The 21,944-nt window shown below is 50.8% G+C and overlaps 1 long non-coding RNA gene across 1 annotated transcript in view; it reads right to left on the reverse strand.

The window, feature by feature from the left end:
- The window catches only part of LOC137163811 (uncharacterized), a 38,227-nt gene extending 17,554 nt beyond the window's left edge, over nt 1-20,673 (reverse strand). The window contains exon 1 of the long non-coding RNA XR_010922849.1: nt 20,295-20,673. This is a non-coding gene — a long non-coding RNA (uncharacterized lncRNA). The remainder of the gene's footprint in view (nt 1-20,294) is intronic.
- Between the last annotated feature and the right edge of the window lie 1,271 nt (nt 20,674-21,944).

The following is a 21,944-nucleotide window of genomic DNA, read 5'->3' on the forward strand; positions in this document are numbered from 1 at the left end:
TTTTAAACGTTTGTGTTATTAAGGAGAGCGCAGGCGGCAGGGCCCCATTCTTGTGGCCCGCAGGCGAGCTGGGTTCCATGCTAGTTTCCCAGTGGTTTAGGTGGGATGGATTCAGACCACGCAGTGACCTGCCCACGCTCACCCAGGTGGAGCATCTATGGACCTGAATGGGAGCTGGGGTGCGGAGCCCTCTGGCCCATGTGTGCTACGTGTCCCTGCTTCAGCTCAGGCCGTAGAGACGCATGCTTCTAACACGGGAGATCCCCAGCGTTGGCCATGAAAGCAGCTGTCACACCTGCCCACAGGAGAGCCTGCCCTTTGGGTCAGATCCTGAGAGATGGCCAGGCTGGCGTCACTGGGAGCTGCGACTATCCAGTAGCTCTCAGGACTGTTCAGTGTTCCAGCATAAGAAGAGAGCCAAGGCAGCGCAACGTGCAGGCTTTATTCCTGCCTCTCTATACGCTGGTGCCTCTCAATCAAGCACTTCCAGAAAGTAGCGTTCTCCAAGTTCCCATGCACAACTGCCCGCTGGGATCTGTCCTCTCTTTCCCTGCACACATCCTGCACCACCCCGGTCCAAATGCATTCCCCAAGCGCCCCTATTCTCTTGCCCTTAGCTCCAGCCCTTTGCCCTGCCGGGAAGAACATGTCTGAGCTCTTTCCTGGCTTGTTCTTGTGGAGATCTTCCATACACCGCTCCCTTTAATGCCGCACTCACAGCCAAGAGCACAGGGTGGGGCGGGCCTGTTGCGCAGGACACACCAGGGTGGCAGGCTCTCCATAGGAGAGTTCCACCAACCCACCCGTGTGATGAATTCATCCTTGCTGGGGCTTATCCCGGGGTCTCTGGGCTCTCCCTCCCCAGCACAGAAGGGGAGAGCATTACAGCACTGGTGAAAGGAGGAGAGCCTCTGCTACCACAGCTGGGCTCGCACCGTAGCCTGGCCTTTCTGCAGCCCGGCTGTTCTGTTCAAATCCATCCCTGGACCACTCTTGCCTTGCCTGCCCTCCCCACCACACCTCAGTCCCGGCCTGCAGCATCCCCTGCCTTCCAGCCTTCCACTGCCCCCTGCACTCCCAGCTCCCACTCGGCCAATTCACCTCAACCCCGCCCCACAGCCATGCAGCTCTCCCAACGCACCTTCGCCCTGTCCGACAGCACCGCCTGCTATTGTAGTCCCAAGCGCGCACCCCCCAATCCCCATCCAAGCCTTTGGCAGTGAACCTCTGTCCTGACCCACAGCACCTTCTGCAGCCTGGACCTAAGCTCCCTACTCATTTCCCGCGCGAGATCACATAACCAGCTCTTCCCTGCACTGAGGAAGCCGATTATCTGCGAGCCGCTCATTTACATTCCAGCCTCCAGAGATGAGAGGCTGGCGCATTAAGTCACTGCTTGACCCGTTGTGGCTCCCCCCCTCTGCCTTTGAGGCATCCTGCAGCTCCTATTCATCAGTGCAGGGGTTTTCTGAACATCTCCCACACTGAACACGCCAGCAGAAGTCCCCAAGTCCCCAGCCAGCCTTCACAACCTGTTTGCAGGCATCAGGATGGCTTCCTTTGCCTTCGCGGGGCCATCAGAACACCTGCACTCTGGCCGAGCGCCGTCCCCCAGGCAGGAGCGCTTACTCGCTCGTACAAATCACTTCCCAATTGCCGAGCTGGAGGAAATCAGCGCCCGCAATTGGCTGATTAGGAAGGAGCCATTAGCACCCAGTCAAAACAGCTTTTTAAAACGAGCTGTGACAAAATTGTCACATTAGATGTATCTGAATAAAGGGAGCGGTGCAGCCAGCACAGTGCAATTTTGCATCATTTTGACAGCTCACATTAAAGCAACCGCAGGCACCTCTGGGAAATTACCTCCCAGTTAAACAGAGATCGCAGCAAATGAAACGCCTCTGAGGCGAGAGACAGTCTGTCTAAGGCTGGGACACGGTCACCTTCTTCAAGGGCAGGGCCACTGAGCTAGGGGCAGACTCAGGGGGCCCTCAGGGCAGAATTTGGAGTACAGTACAGAGTGTGGGAACTGGGAATTCCGGCTCAATGCCACAGTGCTAGGAGCGTGGCGGGATGGCTCAGGGACTGGGCATGGGCTACACAGCCATCAGCCTGCGGGCTTGCCTAGAGGAACTGGGTCTTGTGGGTAAGAGGCTGGACTGCAACTCGGGAGACTCACGTTCAATTCCTGTGAGCTCCACAGGGAAAGCAGTGTGTGTGTGTCTGTGTACGCGCGCCCATCCCAGGGAGACGCTGGGCTCAGAGGGCGTCTCTAGAGGTGGCAGAGCTGCGTCAATGCACTCAGTGCAGACAAGGAAAGGCAGGATTTGCACAGGTTGAGCGAACGCCAGTTTCAAGCAGGGCTAAACCCAGCTGGTGCAAATCATCCCCCACTTAGCCGCAGCGGGGCAAGGAGAGCTGCCCACCAGCGACCCACAAGGCCGAAGTCAGAGGGTTGAAATGCAACTCAAACGGATGGGGAGAGAAGTGGGGGCTGTTCAGTGACTGAGGTGAAAGGAGGTTTGGTGGTTTCCAACCCAGCTTCTAGAGGAATCCAGAGCACGACCAATCTCCGGCACGGCCTGGAAAACTGGGCAGCCTCAGCGGTGAGGCCAAAAGCCAAATGGAGATTTCAGTCTCGTCTGACTGCTAGCCATGGTCCTGCAGGGCAGGGCAGGGCAGAGCCAAGACAGAGAGAAGGCCTGCGTTGCTGGTGTCTCTAGTGCTTGCTCTGCAGCCCAGGAGAGGCCACGAGGCCCCAGGTACCTCTCACCTGCTGTGAACCTGGCACCTCTGAGCAGCACTAATTCACACCCAGATAACACACAGCTAGAGGCACCGCTTACACATTGGGGCAGACAGCTCTGCCCGTTCCAGCCATCACTCAGATAGGAAGTGAATGCCCCTGGAGTCCTTAGGGCTTGTCTACACAGGACGGTTCGGGACAGCGAGCCAGGGTGTGAATCTATAGCGCACTGGCTTGCCGCACAGTTACACCCCCCGTGACCCGTGCTACGGCACGTGGCAAGTCCTGCAGTGTGCTCCGATGTGCACGAATGTCCCATGCAGACACGCCTTTAGTCTCACACACACTTCCTCCTCACACCCGCAAGGCCCTGGCGGCCCAGCAGGAGGCAGCGCTAACCGAGGCGGCAGGTCGCAGCAATCATCAGCCGCGACTTTGGCAGAGGGAGAATGCGAGTCTCTGACAACCCCTCCCCGTCAGGCAGGGCATCGCTAATGGAACCTGATGGAGAGGATCCAGGGCAGCGCGCTGCCTAACCAGGAGCTGGCGAGAGGCTTCTGAATATTCATGAAGTTAATTAAGCAACAGTTAATTGGAAATCGCTGGATTTTATGGAGACCTCAGACTTCAACATGTGCCGTAATCACAGCAATCTCACAAGTACATCCGGCGCCACCTTCTCCTTCGCCACACTGGCAACATGGGCAAAAGCAACGACGGGAAAAAGCGCGTAAGCTACAGGTTAGGGCAAAGGGATGAGGTGTCGGGACTCCTGGCTTCTGTTTCTGGATCTGCCACTGTTCCACTGTGTCAGCTGGGGCAAAGCCCCTTACTTCCCTCCCTGCAAGATGCAGACCCCTTGGTGGGAGCTGCGACTCTGGTTAATGAATGTTGGCAAAGCCCCATATGAACGCAAAGAATCATAACGGATTAGCCGAGCGGCAGCTCCCTTTATGCAACCATCCACACCAAGCGCCCGTGGTATTTCACTATCTCAGCTTAGCACAGTACAATTGGGATCATCCTATTCCTGCCCCACAAGAGAGCGTATACGACAAGCACCACACATACACCCCCGGGTGTGTTACCGTTGCTCTGCAACACTATAGCTGCACACCTCTTCTGGGGTCTGGGTGCTGGTCGGCTGCGTTGTTTGCTGGAGCGCTCTATAGTGTAGACATGCCCTGATGGTCCCAGCTCCATCTAAGACACACCAAACACAGCCTGATTGTCGTGTGGATAGTGTGTTGGGCTCTCTAGGACTTTTAATACGTGTGCATAATTTTACCACCTGGGGAGGCGTATCAAGCTTGGAGGCTGGTTAAAAGGAACAGCATGACACTGGGATCCCCTTCACTTGTTTACTGCTGGGAATGGTTCCTCCTGTGTCATGCTGACAGGAGTGCTAGACGTACTGAGTTAGCTCAGGCGGCTTTTTAAAATGATTTCTTATGTGGGTGTTTGTTAAGGCCCTGACACGCTGTACAGTTTGAGAGCAGTTAAATGGTAATGAGGTGTAAAAGGCAAAGAGCATGCAGTGACCATAAGAACAGGCCTGTGCCTGAAAGGGAACTGATCAGTCCTAAACGGATTCTTGCATCAACTGCAAAACAGCTAAGGAAGAGATTATGGATCTGCAGCTCAAGTAGACCAGAATGGCCGGGAAAGAACAGACAGTTATCCCACAAAGCTGGCCCTGCTCACTAACCAGCAACAAAGGATAACGACCACATGATTTTGTACTACAATTTTTTCCCCTTGTGGCTCATTTGCTGACTTTACATGAGTAAGTTTCAGTCCCGTGAAACTGTGCTCTTACCTCATTGCTCATAATAGCATCTGTGCTCTGCAACACCGCCTGTCCCAACTCTTTGCAATAAGAGTATTTAGAGACCTAGAGTACAGTGAATTCGGTGCACCCTAGGTTCTATTCCTAACTATGCCTCTGGCCTACTGGGCAAATCACAGCGCCTTTTGCGGACTCAGTTTCCCCATCTGTAAAATGGGGCTAATGATGCTGACTTCCTTTGTAAAGCACTTTGAGATCTGCTGATAATGAGTGCTATATAAAAGCTAGGACATTTGTAATAATACTAATGATACCTGGTACCTTGAAGATGAACAGGCTATTATTATTTATGTTACAGCAGCACCTAGAGAGGTCACAGATGTATAGGTTGCATGGCCAGAAAGAGCCATTATGATCATCTAGTCAAACCTTCTGTATAACGCAGGCCTGAGACATCCCCAAAATAATTCCAAGAGCAGAGCTTTTAGAAAAACATCCAATCTTGGATTTAAAAATTGCCAGAGATAGAAAATCCACCGCACCACTTGGTAAATTGCTCCAATGGTTAATTACTCTCACTGTTAAAAATTCACATCTTATTTCCCGTCAGAATCTGTCTAGCTTCAGTTTCCAACTGTTGGATCGTGTCATACCTTTCTCTGCTAGACGGACGAGCCCATTAGCAAATATTTGTTCCCCATGTAGATACTTATGGGCTGTGATCAAGCCATCCCTTAACCTTCTCTTTGTTAAGATAAATAGATTGAGCTCCCTAAGTCAGTCACCATAAAGCATATTTTCTAATCCTTTGAGCATTCTCGGGGCTCTTCTCTGAACCCTCTCTAATTTATCAGGATCCATCTTCAGTTGTGGGCACCAGAACTGGACACAGGATTCCAGCAATTGTCACACTAGTGCCAAATATAGAGGTAAAAATACTTCTCTAATCGAATGGGAGATTCCCCCATTTATGCAACCAAGGTCACATTAGACCTTTTGGTCCCAGCATCACACTGGGAGCTGATGTTTGGCTGATAATCGACTCTGGCCCTGAAATCTTTTTTAGTCCCTGTTTTCTAGAACACAGAGTCCCCATCGTATAAGTATGACCTACGTCAGCAGTTCCCAAACTGTGATCCTCTACTACAGGAGGTCCGCAGAAAAAACCCCCACCACATCCTCACCAAGGAAATGTACAATTTCAAATAAAAAATAATTTCATATAAGTGTGCACATTACAAATTATTACTGAGTGTTTATTCTCTTTGTTATTATGTTAGATTTCCATAAAAACCAGAGTGTAAAACACAACTAGTAGCACGTGGGGGTCCGCGAAATGTCTGGAGGCTGAAAAGATGTCCGCACACTCAAAAAGGTTGGGAACCACTGACCTGCGTTCTTTGTTCCTACATGTAGACATGTACAGTTAGCCATATTAAAATGCATCATTTGAGCGCACTCAGCTTGCCAAGCGATGCAGATCGCTCTGCATTTTTGCATCATCTGCAAACTTGACCAGTGATGATACTGTTTTCTTCCAGGTCACTGGAAAATGTTAAATAGTGTAGGGCCAAGAGCCTATCTCGGCGGAATCCCACTGGAAACACCCCCACTCCATCATTCCGTTTCCATCTGCAGTTGTTCATTTGAGCTGGGGCAGGCTGAGACATGCAGCCCTTTGGGATCCTATGGGCTAGAGGCACTACATGTAAGTGTACAAGAGTTGTTATTAAGCTGCTCTGAGCCACTTTTCTGGGCAGGCCACCCTGTGCCTCAATTACAAAGGCAGGGCTGACTCTCCGCATATAATTCCCTCGGCTTTATTTTATTTGTAAGAGTTGGGTAATGCTGGTAGGGCTGACGGGCCTGACTGTGATTTTCGCTGGCTGTAAATCTAAGCCATTTTCATGGTCATTCAATTGCCTGCTCTTCAACTGCATTCACATTTTTTGCTTTACTATGTGGGCTTGACTCTGGTTATTAGTTAATAGCTATTTACCTGCCGTCTCTCTAGCCATCTGTCTAACTTGAACAACAGTCCCCAGGCTCAGCTGAGAACTACTGCATTTTAGTGTTATCGGCACATTAATGGCAAGATAGAAGGAACAACAATGTATTGTGCAGCAATGAAAGCAAGTCATTCCCTCTCTCTCTCTCTCTCTCTCTAAAGGATTGACTGTTTACATTTGGGGGGTGTCCATAAATTACATAACACATTGGGGGTGTGGGCTCCCTTGTTATGCAAGTTTTTGTTTCAGTTTAACGGGGGGGGGGGGGGGGGCCCAGGGGGCGTCTTGAAAAAAATCACCAAAAAACACATTCCATACTTTCCAGACAGCTACTTGCCCATGTGCCGGATTGATCTTCAGTGATATTTGATCTGCCTGCCAGATAAGCTGCAAAATGGAGAACCTGACCCTCTATGGCCATTCCAGGTTTTGTGGCACTTATAAGAACCAAATGTGAAGTCCAGAGTCCTGTCTATCTTCTAGTCTGGATAGCTACATTCTGCCTCCATAAATTCTGCCCCCCACTCTGACGTTTCAGTCGGAAAAATTATTCCAGTTCCTCCCTTCCCATCCCAAACTGCTGCATGGTGTACAACAGCTGCTGTGTTTCAACCCCAGAAGTGGCTTCACTTCCTCGGGAAGTGAAGCATTCCCTGTGTATGCAGGGAGAAATCTTGGTTCGATGGAGGTCACTGGGAGTTTTACCATAGGCTTTAACAAAGCCCGGATTTCACCTGCAATCTGCAAAATGCTTTAGGATCCATCTGGATGGAAGGTGCTGAAGAAGTGACTTGTCACTGTACATGACATCAGGCAAGAACAGATCCCTGGCTCCCAGACCTACGTGGTGACCACAAGTAACAACTGCAAGATGGGCAAATACCAGTGCTGCTCAACTGAAGTTTGACACTGGAAAAGGCAGAAAAGCAGACACAATTATCCCTCCAACCAAGATTCAGATGGCTACAAAGCCATAGAGGTAGGAGAAGCGGGGGGGATGTTTGGTTGCTGTATTTTTAGCTCCTGCTTTTATTAAAAAGCTGATGGTTTGATACAGGGGCTGTTTTAACTGGAACTCCAAGCACTGAGGAAAACACAAGCCATAGGAGTAAGTATATAAAAATAGTCAAATTTCTAGGGTTCTTTGGTACCTCTTGTTAAACAGTGCGCTCTTTAATTACAAACCAGACTTTAGTGCCAGGTTGCTTTTTAAAAGTAGTCCATGGGTATTTTTCTTTATGTAAAGAGCCGCTGATGCCAACTTTGAAAAACATGTTGCTAAATCCACGCTGGGTTCAGTTCCGCTCACCCCATCTCCAAAAAACTAACAGCAGAAATAGATCCAAAGCCTGTGGGAGACTGCAAAGGTACGGACCCTTGAGCAAAGAGATCAAAAGAGGAGATGTGATCAAGATATGCAGAATGAGGAATGGAATAGAGAAAGGAAATCAGACACTTCCTCAAGAGAGCAAAGGGACATTCCAGGGAGGAGAAAGATGATACATTTAAAATAAATCAAAGAAAATCTGTGGTATTTTTTAACCACAATACATAGTTAACCTGTTGTGACAGATTCAAAGTTGCCCATAATAATTCATGACTATTAGGTGTTGTCTTGTGGTGTATTGTGATGTGTCTGGGGTATTGTGATGTCTACTGTTTATGCAATAGCAGAATGCCCTCTTCCTGGGTGCATATCCGGACCAGAGGGCACTAGACTTAGTACAAGCTTCCCAGCAAATGCTGAGACAGCACCAGAGCCAGTTGCTTTGATGCTCTGGTTCTGACTCCAGGCAGAGCTCGACAAACTGGTTTTGGACAGCAGGGTGAAGTGCGTGAGCTGAGAGAACAAAGAACTTTGCGGGGGGATTTAAAGACAGGCCCTCATGGTCAGAAACAGAGAGGGAGTGAAGGAAAACAGACAGACCCCTCAGGGTCAGCGTTGGGGGTAAGACAAACCTGCCTAGGACTCAGACAGCTGTATGTAGACCTCTGGTTGTTTTAAAAATCCTTTTCTCACATGTTAAACTTGGTTCCTGCTCTTGAGATTAAGCAATATTTGGTTTAAGGCAGCTCTTTTGGGTCCCTGTATTATTTGCTGCTGGCTACAGGCTCATGAAGGGACCTTCGATACCAAACCTAGTTGGACTTACTGGAAAAGCATGGTTGATAGACAAGGCGCTGTATTCTAGGTCCCAGTCTAAGAGTGGGACTTTGTCCCATGCACAAGGTCTGAGACTTTTGGAGAGACTAGAGAAGGGGCAGAGGTGCAGCTAACCCCATAACCGTGACTCCTGTGGGACTCGCTCCCACAAGATAGCATTTAGACAAAGAGTATAGCAGGAGTCAATAAAATATAAGACATCGTGATGTTAAGAGCACCCCACTGCCAGCTGGAACACTATTGTCATCATATTTACCCAAACGGTGGCACGTAATAGGCCTCGGGAAAATTAATAACTCGCGGATCATTAGTATTCTTGCATGACATATGTACTATTTGTGACACTGGCAGACCAGGTACCAGCTCCTGTCAAGGCCCCAAGCCTCACTGAACATTTACAGATGAAGTGCTAGAAGCCTGTCTGGCTCCCCTGTGTGTTAGCCTTGTTAAAATAGGTCTTCGATTTATAAAAGTTTGTTTAGACTTTGGGAGATGCTTGCATTAATCTCACCTCTCATACCTGTAGCCCTTGTTACGAGATAGCATTTAGGTGTTGACTCCGAAACTGTTACACCCCTGGTCAGGAGAGATGCATCACTAAGTACGAAATGCTATTTTTCCATAAGAGGGGTCATTTCCTGCCCAACAAACGACGGCCCAGAGACAGCAGACAAGCCACTGCGGAATATCACAGGACAAAAAACTTGGCTGATTGCTTCCCCCCCCACCCATGCAGAGGAGACACACAGATGGATTTGTCCCATCAGCTTGAACTCTGGGGCAAGGGAATAAAAATCCTTGTCAAGGAGGAACTGTATTTCTTTATGCCGCTTGCACCCTGAGTGGCAAAGTTTTCTAAGCATAAACAAGAAATCTCCAGCTGCTTAGTCCTAAAGGACATAGAGCTTGCTTATCACAGCAGCTTCTATCATCTTTTGAAACCTAAAACTCACTCATTTGTGTGTGCACGTTTACTTGTAAATAACTTTCTTGGTTAATAAATCTTTAGTTAATGTGTTATAGGATTGGCTACAAGCATTGTCTTTTGTACTGGATCTCAGGAGCAATTGACTTGGGGTAAGCGACTGGTCCTTTGGGAGTGGGAATAACAGACCATAGTTGAGATTTTTGGGTCATGTAAGCAGGAGCTCCATGCTCAGCCCTTTGAAACACACCCCTAGCAAATTAGAGACACAAGGAGTTATTAAAAAGCATCTGCGAAGTGGATTGGAAATTCATCCATAAAAAATTGGCACGCGGAGCTATGTATATTCCAGAAAAAACAAAATGTGTTGCTTTTAATATGTTTTTATAACCCAAACAATTTGTCTCGCACTCCAAAAGCTGGAAACGGGAGCTGTCCTACAGTTTAAGATTGCAGTTTGCCATCAGCGCCACCAAAAGAATCTGTTAGAAAGCTGTTGCAGCAAAAACAAATATTGTTTTACTGCTGCTGTAGCTTCCATCAGACTTGAGCCATGACTCTATTTCTACCATCCCTCTTCCTGCCTAGAGCGGGCAGCAAGTGCATTGCTCAAAACGGAGTGACTGCTGCAAGAGCACACGCTGTGGGAACAGTTTCCGGGACAGAGTGGAGAGACTGGATAGCGTGGAGTTATAGCAAGGGACCTTTCTCTCTAGGATGGCAGTCCAGCGATCATGGCCAGGATAGGGAAGGAATCGGAGGAAGGATGTTTTTGTGCAGAGGGCACTGGAATTCCAGCAATCTGGATTTATCCCCAGCTCGGTCAGAGGCTCCATGTGACACCCTGGGCAAGTCACGTCATTTCTGTGCCTCTGCTCATCTTTAAAATGGGGACAATGGTATTTCTCGTCTCCAACTCTTTGTCTTGGAAAAGACCAGAAGAGTTTTCAACCTGACTGCATCCCTGTACAGCTCCAAGCACAACGGGGCCCAGACCTGAGCTGAAGCCTCTAGCAGCTGCCCTAATACAAACAAGAGCATCTCCAGTTCCCCCCGATACAGGTGCCCACATCACAAAAACACCCCCACCACAACTGAGATGAATTGAGCCCAGTGCTAGCAGTCTCAGTCGACAGGCCAAGGACTGAAGGGGCCAGGAGGCTCCCTTCTTACCCATAGAAGGGTCCATTTTCCAAGCAAGGCCTGAGACGCTCACGCAAGGAGGTGGCAGCGATTCCGTTGGGTTTCTGTTTTCTGGGCCGCCAGCCCGGCCTGTTCTCCAAACACATTTCCATTTGCCTTTGCCAGGTGGGCCCAGCTCCTCGTTAGCATGCAGCTCAGAGGAGATTTTTTTTTTAAATTGAAAAACAAACAAACCTAACGGTGCCTTTCAGCGCCTGCAGAAAAGGGTATTTGAATATGCAAATATTTCCTGGGAAGGAGGAAAGAACTTGTAAAGTACCTTGTAAACAACGCCCATTAATGCTGGGGGGGAAGGGGGAGGAAAGCGCTACAGGCCCAGATTTATGCTCCCGAAAGCAGGCAGAAGCGGCTGTCTCACTGCCTTATTCAAGTAGAAGCATGATTTCAGAAAGGGCTCCAGAGATTACTGCTATTCAAACCAATCAAGTCCTACAGTATGATCAGGACACGTTGAACTGTCACAGCTGAAGAGCGTCAGATCACCAGGCGCCAAGAGAAACAGCCCTGTTTACAGCGGCAGTCTGAGCTTACCAAGTTGGGCTGGGCTAATTGCAAGGACGATGGAGGCAAGAGCTCTAGTGGACAGCAGCCTTCCACCGCAGGACTCGATCTCAAGGAGTAACATGCCCACTGATCAGGCTACATGGTCACACATCAGTGCAGTGTTGCTGCCCCGTGCCGCTGCTGCGATGCCTTTTCATAGCCGTGCCAGACCCGTGGTAGGGTTTGGTATTGTGTCAGCGGGTTTTGGTCCCACGGCCCTGGTACATCAGTGCTTTGCTGCTCATCTGTTCCCAGAGCGCCATACACCCTTAATCCAACCTGGGGAGCCATCCCTCAGTGTCATGAGGAGATGATGCCCATGGGCCAATCTTTTCCCAGCCCAAACACGGTGGCAGCATTAGTGGCTTTCTCTTCCCAGTCCTTGGAGTGTGGCCAGTCCGCTTCCGCTGCGTTGGAGGGTGCTGTGTGCGTGTGAGCCGTTGAAGGAAATAAATGTCCCCTCCAGTCAACCTATTGCACTGGGAGGCAGCAACAGCAGCAGGACATTTTGACCGTGGAAGATGCTCGGGCACACGCAGGGGTCATATCGTCTCCTAGTGACTCTGCCTAATAGCACACCACACGGACGAAATCCTCCCACAGCTGAGCAGAACTTCTTACTCTCCCTCTATTGTTTTGGGGCTCCAAGAGATCCTTACGTCAAAGGCACCATCCACTGGAAATGCACAGTACGGACGGCCCTGGTGTCGAGCGGATATACGTGGTTCCCTGGCGGGGACCACATATATGCGATAGACACTATGAATTAGTGACTGTTACGGAGTCCGTTCTGGGAAAGGAACAGGAAGGGGGGCCGCGGTGCAGGTCCCCATGTGCATTTTAATCCTAACTCCCACCCATTTCCAGGAGAGGTTTTCCAGAGTAAGCGCAGGGTAACAGCTTTGGAGCTGGCCCCTTGCAATGACTATGGGACCGAGTCATCCCAGCACTGCACAGGCCATGGGACTGGGGTCACCGCTGGCATATCCTCCAGCTGCCCTAATTTGTGCCTCTGCTTCAATGGCCCCTGTGGGGCTTTGCAGGGACGCAGAATCACCAGGGTGTAGGTCTGCCTTGACCAGGCCCCCTCCCGCTCTTCTCCTCCTGCCGGCCAATATCCCACCTCAACCCTGGAAAGCCCCTTGTGCCCAGGGCAGAAGTGCAGGGTTGCCCAGGCCAGGGATCCACCTGGCAGGGGATTTAAATGTGCCTTAAGGCTCCTTACCTCGTGCAAACGGACTGCAGAGCAACAACGAATCGGGCACATCCATGGGAACCAAAAACAGCCTTTGAGTAAGTGTGGGGAAAATAAGTACAGAAACGATCCATGCCCCACAACTATCCCCCCTCCTGGCGTTTATTCCTCACTCATCTCCCTGCTACCCTGGATCTCACCCGTCGCCTTGTGAGCAGCTAAGATCTTACTGCAAACCCGGGTGGGAGGGGAAATATCACCTCTCGGAGGACAGAGCGTGCAGCCTTGTACTCCTGCTTGACTTGGGGGAGTTCACGGCTGACCCTTGCTATGTTCCAACCAGCCATATTATGGTTTTGGTTTTTTTAAAGAAATGAAACTACTGCAAAATAGCTATTATGCCAACAGCCCAGCTGCCCACGCACCGCTGCAGACGTACATCAGATACCAGCTTACAAAGCAAAAAAAAAAAAAAAAAAATCGCTTGGCAAAAAGGCATAGGACCTCACACCTAGCCTTCAGGGCAGCAGTACGGACTTGGCCAATGGCTTGTAAAACCAGCAGGGGAACAGTCCTGCAGTTCTTGCTCAGCCAAACCTCCCACTGAAGTCCACAGGAGATCTGCTGGACTACAGACTTGGCTCAGTGTTGTTATGTTGTCGACCTTGCTGTATTGCACAAGTTAAGCAGGGCGAGGCCTCACTGGTAGTCGGATGGGAGACCTACCAAAGAAGATGCTGGAGGTGTCACCCTTTTCTCAGAGTTAGCATTAAACCAGTGTCTCAGCATGGCGAGGTCTTTGGGTGGAGGTGTCAAATCAAGATCCCACCCTGCACAGCCATTATCCCACCAGAGGTGAGCGGGCGCGCGAATCCAAGGGACCGCAAGCCAGGAACAAGCAAAGGCAGTGAAAGGATCCCTGCTAGCCCGGTACTATCCCATCAGCAGGGCCAGACGGGCATCCTATGTCTGCCCATCCATAGCAACCGCCAAGCCTAAAGGAAGATGTAAGGTGCGCCTGCGATACAGCTGTGCAATCAGCACTTTGGCAGACCTCAGGGAGACACGCAAGGTTATTTTTAAAACCCTGAAACAAAAAAACCAACAAAACCCATCACAACACAAATGTAAACCAACCAACCTAAGAAGAGAACATGAAGAGAACAATCAACAGCAGCCGCTCCAGCTCCCTCCTCCTCCCGCTGCCTCCTACTCATCAGAGGCCGGGGAGTTAACAAGCTATTGGCTCTGCAGCATCGCACTGCTCACCAGAAAAATTATAGGGTTAAGGAGGCTCCACTTAAGTGCTTTTTAAACCTTCCCTGTGGCGATTCCAGGGCTGACCCCACGAGCCGCACACGCTGCTGACATTTCAGCCCCCTCCCTGCCTTTGCCCTCAACTGACCCGGGGCCTCTCCGCTCCAAGTGGCAGCTGCCATGCTACAGTTATCTCCCGAATGCCAGCAGGGATGAGAATTTTCCTGCTGGGCTGTGAGAATGATGCCAGGTTTGGACGGCCATTCACGTCGCTGCCCCATTGCAAAATGCCCGTCTTCCTGCGGCAGCCAAAGGGAGCCCGCTGGAGATGGGGGGATAGGGAGACACCGGAGCAGAACCTGCTGCTGCTCCATGCAATGGCTTGGGGTACTGATCCCACGACCCCACTTATGTGACCCCACTTCCTGCTGGATGCACTTAGAGTGAGCATAAGCTGCTGGCCTGTCTCCACAGGCCAGCCCAGATAGGACTCAAATCATGCCTGGAGTCTGCTCCAACCCCTCCTCTTTCTCAGGACTTCAGCTCTATGTCTTCACAATTCAGCATCAGTTCCACTTATGAAGCCAGTCATTGCCCCTAAGCACGGCTCTTCTGCAGGGGCCTACCTACTCCCTACAGGGTCTTCTCCACCCGAGACTCACAGGAGTCCCCGGCCTGACACTGGAGCCAACCTATGGCTGATCAGTCACAGGTGAAGCTGGCCCCAACTCCCCTGAAAGGGCCAGATACTCTGTGACAATGAGTCTCCCACGGTGCTCCGGCCAGCCATTTGTGGAGACCTCCCTGGCTGCCTTCAGTGCAGAGAACCCAGCAGCCAGCTCCTCCACTGGTATAAATCGGCACAGCTCCTCCACACTGCTGATTTGTACCAGCTGAGGATCTGCCCTCTGCCCCCCACCCCCGTGCTGTCATTGATTTCCAAAGTCACTCTAAATAGGTGTTTTTTGCTAGAGAGAGAATGTCAGCGTGCCACCGGCAACCCAAGCCCAGCAGCATCAGACTGGAGAATGAGATAGCAAACACAGAAAACAAGGGAGGGGGAATCAATCTGATTTCACCCGCTGAGCTGGGTTAAATGCCTAAAAAGCAAACAAACTACCTCACCAGTGAAAAGTAAATTAGGACAAATTGTGCTTTAATCATTAGAGGAGCGATTGCTGGGAAGGATGATTTCTTAACTTGGATGTAGTACTGGCACGGTGTGTGTGAATTCCAGGCTCTGGATGATCTGGGACACTACACTGCTAGCTGGGGCACAGCTGGCTGAGACCGCAGAATGCTCTCCTGCTGCTATGGTATAAACAAGGTGGTGAAGGCTGGGGCATTTACAGGCTATAAACTGCCAGGCAACTTTGATTTTCAAGCCAAGAGACTTTGAAAAAGTCAGCTCCTAGCTGCCAGCTCCAGCAACAGGATTTCTGTCTGCGAAGGGGCCAGTCCATGGAAATCTCTGGAATTTGTGCCTGCATGAGAACGGAGCAAGGGGCCTGAAGGTTTGACCCATTAGCAATGAGGAGAAAGCAGCACAACTGCAGTACAGGGCCTGGCCCAGGAGGCAGCGATACGGCCAGGGCCTTGTACTGACTGCCCCTGAGTGGTTACAGAGAGGAGGGAGCTGTTCATTCAGCCTGGACCTAGCAGAGTCAGCCCCTCCTTACAACGCTCTTGCTTGGGGGTGACTAACAGAAGTCTGACTCTGAGCACATACCATCGCCCTCTGCTCTAAATGACTTTGGAGCAGAGAAGGGCAAGACTCAAACCCCCAGCCAGCCTGCCCACAGGGTCAGGGAAGCAGTGTAGCAGAATGATTCAAGGACTAGTTTTGGATAAGGAGACGTGGCTCTGCCACTGACCTGCTGGGTGACCTTGGGAAAATCACTTCCCCTCCCTGTCTGTTTCCTTCCCACCCTTTGGGAGAGGGTCCTTTCGTTTGTACAGCACCGAGCATAGCGGGGCCTCTAGTCTCAGTTGAGACCGTAATATAAACAATTATAAATTCATGGGGTTGCAGTTCACTTGATTCCAGAGAAGTTGGCCAGCCATGAATGCAGCCTGAAATCTGCCTAAATTCCGGAGAGGGGGTGTGGATCTGTACTCTTGGTCTGAGCCCAGATCTAGTCTGCAAAGTGCTTGGGGCAGGGCCAGCTAAGTCCTGCTCCTTTAGCCTCAGGCTGGACTAGCACATGCCCTCATTCCACCCACAGCTTGGGGTCCATTGCCTGTGAAGTCAGCCAGCAAATGCCCTTTGGTTAGGGTGGTCCCCGCAGCATAGAACTCTTTCTCCCCTCAGACCCGTCCCCTTAAAACAAACACCTTCACACATCCCTCCCACCAACCTGTTTCCAGAACAGCTCCTCCTGCCCCTGTACTCATCACCCTCCCTGCCACCTCCACCCTTGCATTGTGTGCCTAGAAGCTGGCATATGACAATGATTTCATGAGGCGTTATTCGCTTGCACAGCATGCAGTGCCCCATCCTGTTGTATTAATGACAGGGTGCTTGTTCTCCATTCTCTGTCTGTACGCTGCTGAGCACACTACCGCAGCTACTAAAAATAGCATCTCCCCCTCACCTGGCCTGCCCAGCCATGCAGAGCTGTGCACAGCAAGTGCCACGTAGGGATAATACACCCCAGTGGGATTGGGTAGCATGTTGCACCCACGTTGCAGGGCTGGAGACGGTGCAGGGGAGCAGAGAATGGGGAGCACAGAGGCATCATGCATTTATCTTCTGTTGGTCATGAAATCCTGGGGGAACTGTTAGGTCCTGCAGGTCACACCCAGGCTTAAACTCGGCTAGTGTAAATTGCTGCAGCTCCATTGACTTCAGGCAGTTTGGAAATGAATTAAGACCACATGAATTCTGACTGAGAGTGGCCATGGACATTAAATTCACACTTTTAGTTAACTCGGCTTAACTTGCCCCCACTATCCCCAGCTAGACAATCTCCATGTCTTGTTCCTGCAGGACCCAGCCTGATGGACACGCGGCAGGGGCACTTTTTAGATCATAACCCCGTGGGAGGTTACTCGGCCCAAGGGGGCAGTTGAACCTTTCACTGCGAGGCACGGGAGCAGTAAGAAGTTGGCACCATTTGGGGTTTTTTCAGGGGACTGTGAAATGAGTTTAGTGCTCCCAGCCCAGCTCTTTCCAACATGGGTCACGGCCAGGAGCCCCCCTCCCCTTTACTTTGCATGCATTGGCGGCCCGGTGGGCACATTCAGGAGAGGCCATGGTCCGCATGAGCTGTGGAGCGCGCTACTTGGAAATGGACCCTGCAGGAAAGGAGGAGGCATATTGACAAGGCACAGCTCTGGAGAGTGATGCTTGTCCTGCCATTGCCCCTATGCTGTCAGTAGACAGAGAACTTCCAGCTCCACGACTGTTCCTCCATGAGCCCAGGAAAACAAACTTGGCAGGTACCAGCTCTACGACCGTGATGCCTATTTCCCCCTTTCTGGGCAGAGCGTCCACTGACTCCTCAGCCTCCTCCACAGAGCAATGGGCATTGGCTGGGCTCTCTGCTCCGTGTCCCCCTCTGGCTGCCTTGTTTTACACCTTCCCCCCCATTCTTGCCGTACCATTTGTGCTCCTCACTGCTTGGTCCATTCTGGCTCTGGGCCCCCCGGGGCCCCTTGTTTGGGCTATGCACCCTGCCTCCCCTCCCGTTCTTCATTGTCTATAATCAGCTCAACTTTGCGTTGTGGCCCCTCTCACTGAGGGGATGGGGTCTTGCATTGCTTTATCTGTCCACCCCCACAGAATTTAAATAGGGTGGAACTAAATTTACACATGCATTCAGCATAAACACACTAGATCACACTTTATTAATTTAGAAGGATAAACTCAATTAGCAGAACTTATTGGTTTCTAAAAATTTAATTGGTTTTCCACTGAAACCTTCCTTGGACATGGGTCTCCGGATGGGTAGTTTTGCACAGGTAGCTCTGGTAGGTTAAGAGATTACATCAGTTGCGATCATACATATGCCAGGGGGGGTATTTATGCTTTCTGCTAGATAAATTGCAAGGTGACGTGGGTCATATTTATCGCCTAGCAGCATTCATTTACAGGGCCTTTACCGCAGCTTCGCTATATTGAAGGAATGATAATGGCTCGGAGATGCTCAGCATGATGGATGCTGCTGCAGGAGTGACAGTTGCTTAGGCAACCGTTTAAAACGATACATCATGCGCCAATCCGATTGGCTTAGAGATTGGATGAGGTTTCCCCCGCTTGTGCCAGTCAGACGCATGCTCACTGGTAAGAGTTCAGCATTACATGGTCCGTGGTATTTTTGTGGACAAGTTGGCTTTTAATTGCTCTTGGGGAGGTTGTGCAGGGATTAAGTGTTGGAGGGGACCGAGGCCCTCAGTCAGGATTTGTGGGTTGTACAGCTGTTTGCAGGAGAGAACGTGCTCTGGAGTAGATTTCTCTTCACCTAATGCTAGGGGTTACCACAGAACCAGAGTCAGGATTCCCAGGTTTTATTCCTGGACCTGACACCAGCTCATTGTTGGGCTGCGACCCTGATAACACCCCAGTACAAAATGGCAAAAAGCTCCCTGCTATTTAACACTAAATGTGGGCAAGCCAGGCCAGCCCAATACATCTCACGCACTGTAGTCATGACATTCATTTAAGAGATGGATCATTTGAAACCCACCACCATTCTGGTCATTAATATCATTGTGAGATGTTGGTCACAACACTACATGAAATTAGGGATATGCTCTGATATTAGGTTTTGGAGCCTGTAAACGGACAAAGGAGACACGTCTGGTCCCATCCCCCTGACAAAACTCAACACCTCAGGCTATAAGGGAGACTATGTATTATACATTTGCCTCAGAGGTTGCAGAGAGATCATTTGCATTGTAAATCACAGGAGACTGCGAAGTTCACATGGCGCTGGTTCCCTGGGGGACAAGGAAAGCGGAGCCCCCAGGAGGAATTGCTGAATTTGAAGACAAAAGGTAAATTAGGGGGATAAGGAATTGGGATCCACCACGTGCAAGTACAAAGAAGGCAGCACTTTGTACCTCAAGGATGGAGCCCCCTGCTAAAGGCTGGAAACAGACCGAGAGAGTAAAGAGCTGTGGTAGGCATAGCCGTATCTTGCTAGAATTAAGTTTTAGACACTAAAAAGCATGTTTTTGTTTTGCTGGTATCCCGTTCGTATCTTTCACGCTTGCTTGAGAGAGCTTACAGCTACGTCCTTGGTTCATCAGTTTAGTTTTACTACAAACTGTCTCAGCGCTGTGCATTAGGGAGAAGTGGTTAACCCCAGCTGAACTAACAAGCTGTTATGTGGAGTGGCCCTTCAGAGGCAGCACACTTGGTGTTACCTCTGAGTGGTGCAGTCCATTTTACTGCACACTGCAGGGGAGACCGTTCTGAAGAGGTCTGGGACTCGCTGAGCTGGAAGCTAGAGTCAGACCGTTGTGCTGTGAGCAGGCCGCTGGGTCAGGACCTGGAGCCAAAGCTGCACAGACACATTCAGGGTTACAGGGCAGGCAGTGAGAGAACCCCTTCCTGGTCTGAGTGAGCCCCCACAAGTCACATTGTCTCAGAGGCTTCGGGTGATTTACTGTCCCTGTCCATTGCCTCACTTTTCCTGTCTGTAAAATGGGAATCCTTTTTTTTTTTTTTTTGGGGGGGGGGGGGGGGAAGTGAAGAGAACCACTCAGCCATCCACATAAGAAAGAGCCCTGAACATCAGGACTGTCCCTATTAAAATAAAAAAAGTCAGGGTATCTGGTCACCCTATATTAGAAGCCACTGAACATGGGTTGGTTCTGTTTACACCAGTGAAATAGCTCAGCTGCCCCCTGTTGTCAGTAGGTCTATTTCCTAGACAACACACAGTCCTGTTGCCCCATAATGCACTTAGACAGCTCCTGTGGCAGCAGAGCCGCACCGAGCACCATGCAGAGAACACCAAAGTCAGTTCTGAGAGAGCATCCCTAAACAACTCTCCATCCATTTCTTGTCTCTACTGCAAGAGCCGGCTAGATCCAACCTCACTTGCACACAAGACCCAGCAGGATCACAGCCCCAGTGGTGGGCACATAACCCCCAGCTGGAGAGAACTCTAGGGTTAAAAAAAAACCCACTCACCACCTAGAAGGCCACAGGGAAGATACAGCCCACAGCAATCAGATGCAAAACTGCTACTACCTAGGGGGGCTGGTGCTATCCCTCCCCCATTTAAAAGGCCAGCCAGCACAAGAACATGCTGGGAGAGGGTCCTGTAAAAGAATGAAGCCCAAGCTGATGGCAGGGCAGACAGGCAGAGAGAAAACTGCTCCAAAGAGGGGGATTGAGTGTCTAACTCTGTGAAGGCCTGTGGCCTGCATAGTAAGTGGCTCTGGGTTTTATAGGAGCTAGTGCTTTGGAGACAGTTCTGCCGCTGTTTCTGTGATGGGGTGCACCACTCACCTCTTGTCCAGCACCTCCTCCTGGTCACGCTGGGGATTAGTTCTTGATGCCAACACCCCTTCCATGGTTTGCATGCAGTCACAGCAGCTCTCTCTCTGGTCTGCAGCCTCCCCCCCAACTCCAGAAACTGGCACTGCAATGGTCTCTCTGGGACTCAATGCTCTGGCCAGGTCATGCAGCATTCCCCTTCTGGGGTACAGGCCTTCAAAGTCTCAGTTATTCACACAGTGACCCAGGCCATCTGCCAGTTATCTGCTCCCCCAGGGGCAGGGAGGGGAGAGGAATCCAGGCCTGTCCTGTAACCTGGGTACTAGCCCAGGGACCCCACAACATGCAGCTAAGGTCTGTTCAGTCCCCAGCCATACTGCTTCCTAGCTAGGCACCCTGTTTCCTCTCTGGCACCCACCTCCCAAGAACCACCCCAGCCCCCTTCTCTCCTCCCAGGGCATGACTACAGGCCTGCCCTGCAGCTCCCTGGCTTTATAGGAGACCCGCCTGTTCCACACAGGTGAGCTTCCTTTCCCTAATTAGCACTTTCCTCTCAGCCTTCAGCCTAATCAGTTAATTGGCCCATCTGGCCTCCATTAGCCTCTTCAGGGCAACTGTGGGGTAGCCGCCACATCACATTTCCCCCTTTGATGCCATGTTTGCACAGTAAAACTCTGGGGCTCTGTGCTCTCGCCGGACAGCTCCCCTGAGGCCCATGGAGTCACTGCAGCAGGAGTTTGACCCGGTGGCACTGGGGTAGTATTAGCTACTCCTGGCACGTCACATTCATTGCCACCCCCACCCCATGCCTCTCTGTGTTGAAGTATCCCCTGTGTCCCATGGGCCCTGGAAGAATGGAGGAAACCCGGGTTTATTTGGAGCATAACCTGGCGGTGTCACAAAGAGCCAGTGGTGCAACCTCATCTTGCGATGGCCCATTACCCCGTTACCTAGTAACAAGGCTCACATGGAGGGGAAGTCTCAGCAGCAGACTTGACTCACAAGCAGTCCCTACATCACGGGATTCACTCCTGACTGCAGTCTCTGCCTCCCCTTTGAGCAGCAGCTGTTTGTACGATGAGGCTGCATAGAGGAATAACTGAGTCTAAGCCAGTTCCAGCCACCTGACAGCAGCCCAGCGGCCAACGTGAAACGAGCTGTGGGGTCTCAGTCCTCCTTGTTTTCAGACTCAACTGAGACCAGGGCCTGGCCAGGCCATGAAGACCCCTGGGCCTTTGGATCAGGGGGTGGCAAGGGTTGGTCTGCAGCGGGGCGCGTGGGACATTTACTCCTGCTCTGTGGATAAACAGAATGTGTCCACCTCATCTTTCACCAACTCCACCCAGCTGACCCAGGACACATTGTGACAGACTGGTAGAAGAATAAATGAGCTTTGGCCCATCCTGGATCCCTCTGCTGGGTTCCCCCTCTTCCCACAGCTCCCTCCGGCCAGGACAGCGGTAACTCTAGAAATGCCTTCCCCATTCACCCTCCACACACTGAACACCAGCTCCTTGCAAGTCCTTATTCGTAACAAATGAGGGACTTCCTCTTTCAAGGGCCAGTTTCCCTTCCCAAGTTTTAATGGCTGCTGATGGTTTCATTCCACTAACAAGCAGGTTTCACTCTGGAAGCTGCTCCCAGTTCATCTCTGGCTCTGTT

The sequence above is a fragment of the Emydura macquarii genome, unplaced genomic scaffold (assembly GCF_026122565.2).
Source record: "Emydura macquarii macquarii isolate MOO-44397 ecotype Brisbane River unplaced genomic scaffold, CSIRO-AGI_Emac_v2 contig_312, whole genome shotgun sequence".
NCBI classification, from domain to species: Eukaryota; Metazoa; Chordata; order Testudines; family Chelidae; genus Emydura; species Emydura macquarii.